This window comes from Electrophorus electricus, chromosome 16, assembly GCF_041902795.1.
Source record: "Electrophorus electricus isolate QZ-2024a chromosome 16, ASM4190279v1, whole genome shotgun sequence".
Taxonomy (NCBI): Eukaryota; Metazoa; Chordata; class Actinopteri; order Gymnotiformes; family Gymnotidae; genus Electrophorus; species Electrophorus electricus.
Window position 1 is genome coordinate 8,637,300 of NC_137512.1, and position 8,020 is coordinate 8,645,319.

Here is an 8,020-nt window from a genome sequence, read left to right on the forward strand (position 1 = left end):
TGGATTATACTCATTCACTTTGCAGTTTGTCAGAACAGACACTTAAAATGAGGTTTTATCTGCTTTCATCTGTTTCCAGAAGTGTGAATATATGCTTTATTATGCATTTTTGCCAAAAAAGCAGAGAAAGCATTATTTTTAATATTTTCAAAATAATGTATAGTGATGACCTATTGAAAGCATAAATTTGAGTAGCTATTAAAGCCTTTTTTGTGTCAAAAATGGCAACATTCACTGCCATGACTTTATATTTTATAGCAGTCAATTAATAAAATCTACTGAAAACACATCCAACAAAATGAAAGACATGATCAGAAACGGAAAAGCTAAGATTTGCAAAGCAGATTATTGAGTTTACTACAGTTAACTACAGACTGGTAGGTAAATGACAAATAAACACTCATTTAAAATCAATGCTTAAATTTACTTTCAGCTATTGCCAGATCAACATAGTTCTGGGGGCTAGGAAAGCTGCCAATGCACATTCACCCCATGGGGGTGTTGTGTGGTTAAAAAACAAGTAGTGCACAGCACCCTTCTCTACCTCCCACTATGTACAACACTAAATTGATATCCATGCCAGATATTGTGTGGACACATTGCCAGGCATGGACAACACGGACATGAAGTGTTATATAAATTAATCCTCCAGAAACATGCTGTCCTAGCGAGAACAGTAGTAAATGGTTCTTAGATATCTTACTCTGTTCCATGAATTATTAAACCAGCTTGCCAATATTATGAAAGTATTACATTTCTACCATTTGCTGTGAGATGCAGAGAAATGTTCAACCTCAATGTTTCTTTTAAAAGCCTAACACCAATTACTGATTAAGGTCCTGTTACTTCTTTTGTACATTTGGACCTTGACCAGAATTGCTTGATGGAGATACATTGGTTACTAATAAAACTGGTATAAAGATTCATAACATCAAAATGTCTTTGTTTTAATATTTTTAGCAATTTTTGTTTTAATTTTTTTTAATTTTAAAATTGTGCTGCAGTACAACATTAATTTATGGCATATGGTTGTGTGCATGTAGGGCAGTCCTATATAAGGATATTCAACTGAAATTTGATTTACTATTATCCTTTAATGGAAAATGTTTTATTCTTTGTGTCCATACTGTCAAATGTTTCTGCAACTACAGCAGTGTATGTGTATTTCATGTCTCAAATTATATGGAATGTAAAAAAAATCCACATTTTCAAAATTAAAAATTATTTTCACTAATTTTCACTAAATATTTCACAAGATTTCCAATAAAAGTGAGAAAGAAATAATAGGCCCCTTCCACACACACACACACACACACACACACATACACACACACACACACACACACACACACACACACTGTCACGGACTGCTCCTCTTTCCACTGGTCACATGATTCGGCCTGCCGCCTAATTGTTTTGTTTGCAGCCACGCCTCTGATGTCTGCACACACATGCAGATGGTTTAGTCTATATTGTCTGTGTGTATTTAAACCAACATTGGTGTGCGCTGTGTTGTCAGTCATTGTAACTAAACCTGTATACATACATGTATCGTGTTTGTGTTTCACAATGTTTTATGTGCTCCGTTTACACCGTTTATGTAAGTGCCCTTGTCTTCCGTGTGTCTCAATAAATGTCTATAACCATCGAGGGAACGTCCTGCTCCTTGCCCTGTGGCACACACACACACACACACACACACACACACACACACACACACACACACACACACATACATAAAATTACATGGTTTGATAAAACTGATATTTGATTGTTGAAACACTGGCACAGTAAAAATGGCCATTTGTTGATTAAGATACATTATGTCAAATTCAATACTTAAAGAGTTAAAGAAATTAGAGATAACATTATCTTGTTCAATTTGCGCACTGTCTTTGCTGATCAATTTTGTGTCATTAAATATCACTCAGCCTGCTCATTTCAATAACCTCCTGATATTACATTTTAGAATGTCAGTTATGCAATCAATAAAAAGAAAATTGCCTCAACAGGATATTAAGAAAGATAAGACTAAAGCATAGCTGCTCTCATTACTGTGTAGTTTTACATTGTCCCTGCTGGAGCTGTAGAAACCATTTTACTGAATCTCATCAAATTAAAAGAGAGGTTTAATTTTATACAATTTAAAAAAAAGAATAAGTGCTTTTTGAAAAATAAACCTGTTTTAAAATACCTTGACTGGAGTAAGAATACTGTGTAAGACATTGTGGGAAGATGTTCTTGTCAATTATTCTCAAGAGCATTTTAAACACTTCCCAGCAGTATGGTTATCTCATGAGAAACAAGGAGACATTGTAAAAATGAGTGGCCCTCAAAGGACCAGAAATATCAGGGTGTGCCATATCTATCTAACAAAGCAATGACTGGGGCCAATTAGGGAAGTATAGGGCTTTGAAAATAACAAGATTCCTGGACTTGAAGAAGTAGAAATGGCCTGGAGTGGAAAACCTATCAAACATCTCCTCTGTCTGTTGGAGGGTGAGCTCGAATATAGGATCAATCTCTATGCTGAACAAAATCAGATTTCCCCAGGTTCTGTGCACATGGACTGAAAGTAAAATCACGTGCTTTAGCATCCAGCTGGACCCCAGTATAAAGTATACAACTTTTTTTTCTTCATGAATGTATGCTGAGATGTTATTAGAAGATTGTCTTTTGACTATTGTTTGTTAAAGATTTCCTGTTCTTGACTGTTGTCTATTAAAGTTAAACATTATTTTTATTTGTCTTTCAGAGTAATCTGTGAAGGTGCTATACAATGACACTGAAAGTTGTAAGTTATGTGGGTAAAATAAATTTCCCCTTGTATACACAGAGGCATACCCCAATGCTTCAAGTTGATATTCTCTGCATAGTGCCTAAATCAACATGATTGCCAGAGGACTGAAAGCTCTATTGTTGTAGCCTTTCCTCAGTGCTTCTTAACTCAGTCCTTGTGACCCATTGCCTGGTCCACATTTTTGCTTTGAGCTGGCTTCCAGTACATTTATGTAGTGTTGTTGCACTTTTAGTTTATAGCACATTTATTGGATGTATTCAACCCCCCCCCCCCCCCCCCAAAAAAAAAAAAAATCTCACAGGAACAAGCTGAAGTTTATATCTGATGTCGGTTTGATTCAAAGTACCATGATAAAGCATAAAATAACATGAACATCACTGGCCAAACAGGTCAATGATTTTGCCATGATGTCATTTATTTGTTTATTTATATATTTTTAAAAAACACATTTCGAATTACATGGAGGAGAATAATAACAATTCATACTTTGTTTGTCCCTATGTTTCCCAGACATAGACATGTGTTTATCTCAGAGTGTGCTGGAGCTGATAATGCAGTTGCAGTCACCCTGTGAAGGCCAGAGACAAGGCCAAACATTTGTTTAACTACAAATCTTTCTGCAGTTGATCTTATTGTATTGTCTTAGACTGTGTTTGGAATTGCATCACTGCTGCATATGCAACCAAAATACATTCAAATTTGTGAATTAGTGGTATTAATCTGTAACAACAGCTCAAAGCACATTCAGTTATGTTAACCATCCATAGATATAATAACATGACAGTAATGCCAATTCTATTACATATGCACCAATATCATCCTACATAAAAGGTTTCCCCAACACTTCTGCAAAGGTTTGACTAAAATACTGCATTAGTCTAAAAGCAGCTAAAAAATAATAAGTGCTTTCCCTACTTGTTTTATACCACAAAGCTATGTTGTGTTTATCAACAGATGACTGCCACAAAATCTACACTGAAAAAGGTTTTTATTTCAAAAATAATGAAATGTAAATTTTAGTTTGGTTATCGTCACTGTTACACTCCTGGAGTGCTGCAGTATGCTTCTGATCCAGTTCGGTATTTGGGGCTGTCTGTGCATCTCGTTGCTGGCCCCGCCCCTTGTTGAGTGATTGCTGGGACCCTGTTGCAAGAAGACGGTGGCTTGACCAAGCTCCTTTTTGCATTAGTGTTGCTGTATGAATTGTGAGTTTGAAATCTTTGCTGTGCTTACCTTGTCTTTATATCCCTAGTTAGCTTGTGTATGTTTAGATCTGTATGTTAGTATTCCCTGTGTTTTGTTTATGATTGTGATCCCTGTGATAGATGAAAGGTTTTTGTGTATGTCTATGTATTGTAGGGAGTGGTGCCTGTTGGTTTGGGTTTGGGGTTATTGTCTGTTTATTGTCAGGGAGTTAGTGTAGGATTGTATTTTATTTTTGTCCTGCAAAGTGTAGTTAGTTGTGGTGTTTCTTTTGGTAGTTTGGGTTTTGTTTGTTATGTTGGCAAATAACCACTCCTGAAGTTATTCTGTGTTTGTGTATATATATATATATATATATATATATATATATATATATATATATATATATATATATATATATATATATGTGTGTGTGTGTGTGTGTGTGTGTGTCTTTGTTCACCATTTAAATACACAAAATTTCACCTCATCTGCCAGTTAGTCCAGTGTTAAATCATTCCACCTACCATCCTACTACCAGTCTTTTCCAGCGCTGTTGCGACCTCGCTGCCTAGACAGGGTCGTAACAGTCACCAAAGTTTAGTTATCGGCCATTCTTCCTATTGAGAATCCTCAACATAACTGCCATCATCTCTGGATGAGTGTGTCAGGGAGCAAGGTGTGAGTGTCGGGACCAAACATGGTTTATCAAGAAAACCAAGGAAACAAAGGCAAAAGACAGGATAATATGAAAGGAGAACCCTTCTAGAAAGGTAAAATGCAGGTAGAATGTCGACAAATGCAGCAAGTTTTAATCTCTGGGGAGGCTAATGTAAAGCATCTGGAAAGGGGACCAGTGGGAATTAATAGAAAAAACAATGTCAGTTAATGGTGATGGAACTAATAATGAAGGATTGAGATCTGTGAAGTGGGACATGTGATTGGTGGATGTGTAGCAGCTGGTCTGGCTAGTTGCCAACTAGGGCATAACAATAACAATGCAATAACATACCTCAGTGGTTAAGGTACTTGACTAGTAATCAGAAGTTTGCTAGTTCAGGCCCCACCACTAGGAAGTTGCTCCTGTTGGCAAGGCCCTTAAACCTCAATTGCTGAAGTTGTATTCAGTCATAATTGTAAGTTGCTCTGGATAAACGTGTCAGATGAATGTAGATTGCAATGGTCCATCTAGTTCATCCATCTTATGATAATAAAAGAATAGAGCTATAATATAACTATGTATAACTTGTGTGGATATAAACATGACAACAAATCAGGGTAATGCTTTATTTTGAGTGTAGATGATTAATAAACAGACAGTCAGTAGAATATCAACACATCAGTGGCATTTCAAGTTGATACCTTTAAACAGTTTGTAGATGGACAAAAGTTATTTATGATTAACATACATATATTTAGATACATTATTTTAAGTAGAAATATTGTAGATATACTTCTTACATTAAGAAGATATATTGTTAATACATTACCTTTATTAAACATATTGTTGATACATTAGATTAAGTAGTTATATTGTTAATGTGATATATTGTTAATGGGATATTGATAATGTGATGTTAGTAAACTGTAGATAATCAGTCAGACCATCACATTGATATATTGCTGATGCGTTGCTAAATGTCTCTCTCATTTCATAAGAAAATATAGGCCTGCTGATATATTACTTTATTAAATATTATTGCTACTTTACCTACATTAAGTCGATATTGCTAATGTGTTACTAACATTAAGTAGATATATTGTTGATACATTTAGTTAATATTATTGTAACTTTACTTACATTACATAGATATATTACTAATGTGTTACTAACATTAAGTTTATATATTGCTGATACAATACTTAAATTAACTACACATATTATTAATGTGGTATTATCGCCACCTATCCATCATTGGCCAGATGAGGATGGGCCACCTCTTTGGTTTTAGTTCCTCTCAAGGTTTCTTGTTCATCCTCTTGGGAGGTTTTTCTTTCTTTGCCCTTGGATTGCTCACTGGGGGCTTGGACTCAGACATATGTAAAGCTGCTTTGTGACAACAACTGTTAAATTTGACCTTAACTCTGGCTTACCTTTGGGTAGTTTACAGCTTTCTGTTTTCTTCTAAAAAAATTACCTGCTGGCATATATGGTTACAGATTGCCACTTTGTGTCCTTATATCCATGCCACTGTTTGGTGTATGTCCTGTTAATCATAGCAAATACCATTTCAGATTGGATAAAGGTGCCTTTGCTCACACCAACATTATGTAATATCAGTCCCTGCCAAAAATGAAATTTCTCCTTTTGGTAGTTGTGTAGGTGATGTATATCACCTATGATGTGAACAGCTATGATAATGGTAAATGTTATGTTTAGGTGACAAAGAAGATGCTGCTAAAACCTATAAAATGGGTGCAATGGAATGTCATTTGAAAAGAAAAAAACATAGAAGGTTACATGATGGTAAGTAAAATGTGTTTTGTAAAAACACGTTTAGCATATAAATTCATAATATGCATATTGCAATTTACACCAGTATTTAGAGTATTATACATTTATTGGACACTTTATTAGACACACCAACCATGTTGGCGTAGTTATCACATCATTTTGATAGCATGCCAGGGTATTTATTATTATTATTATTATTATTATTATTATTATTATTATTATTATTATTAATGAATAGCTGTAATATAATTACTTAAAACTGTCAACTACAAAAACTAGCATTTGCATTGTTATATTACTATAGGGGTTGTGGGGGTGCTCCTAATGTCAGGCAGAGGCTACAGCTTGTTCACATAGTCTGTTCATGACACTTTACTCCTTTCAGTGGTTTGCCAGTCGTCTCCTAACAAAGTGGTAATATACAATCCCATCATCATGCTATTATTTTGAAGCACATTCATGAATTCTAAATTGATTTTCTTCCAATCTAGCATGCCAGAGGTTGTTTTGGCAATACCTGGAGGAGGAGAACATCTTAGAGATACGTAATAATTCCAGAAGACCTGTTCTGCAACTGGGGAAAAGCAGATCTTTCTACCAAACATAAATTATGAGCATACTGAATGGGCCTGGAAAACATATGAATGTGAGGTGTGGCGTATTCATGCAAATAGAAATGAAAAAGCCTAAAAAAAAACAAAACAAGAAAAGCTGTTGTTTATTGAATGAACCTATTTGCTGGAAAAGAAGCACAGAGAAGTAATTCTTCTGAAGGACATTAGTATAGTTTAATAGCTATCAGGTATTTTGTGATTTTTTTTGTTGTTCATGTTGTCCTGTTTTGCACATAAACAAACAATTCTTAGCAATATCTACTTAATTGTAAGTAAAGTATCAATAATATTAATAATAATATCAATAATATATCAACAATAGGTCTATACATAAGAAATAAGACATTTAACAATACACCAGCAATATATCAATTTGATGCTTTGATATGTACAGTTTACTAACATTACTTATAACTTATATTTTTAATGTGTTACAAACATTATCATCTTAATGTAACACATTTACAATGTACATACTCTAATGTATCATCAGTATATCTGCTTAATATAAATAATGTATTAACAATATATCTACTTAATGTAAGTAATGTATCAGTATAGTTATACTTCTATATCTAAATATATGTATGTTAATCATAAATAACTTTTGTCCATCTACAGACTGTATAAAGATGTTAACTTGAATGTATTAGATGATTCACTACTGCCACTTCACTGATGTGCTGTTGATATTCTACTGACAGTCTGTTGAGAGTTTTAACCAAATCAGGAAAACTACAAATTTTAACAAATGAGCGAAGGGAGGCAGGACACATACATGGAGTATAGTTACATTTATTGCTGGCAAATCCATAATTGTTTACACTAGGACATAGTCAAAAAGTCTGTAGAGCTAAACACACCAAAGGAGGGGAATCATGACAAACCCCTACCTGCCTTCAACAGCTTCCAAAGCACAAACAAAACCAAACCAAAAAGACATTACAGGACACAGACTGAAATAGGAAC

General features: G+C 34.5%; 1 long non-coding RNA gene across 1 annotated transcript; it reads left to right on the forward strand.

The window, feature by feature from the left end:
* Positions 1-3,966: 3,966 nt before the first annotated feature.
* Positions 3,967-7,328, forward strand: LOC145651638 (uncharacterized). The gene is made up of 3 exons (XR_014117405.1): positions 3,967-4,005; positions 6,363-6,449; positions 6,929-7,328. It is a non-coding gene; the product is annotated as an uncharacterized LOC145651638 (long non-coding RNA).
* The last annotated feature ends 692 nt before the right edge of the window (positions 7,329-8,020 follow it).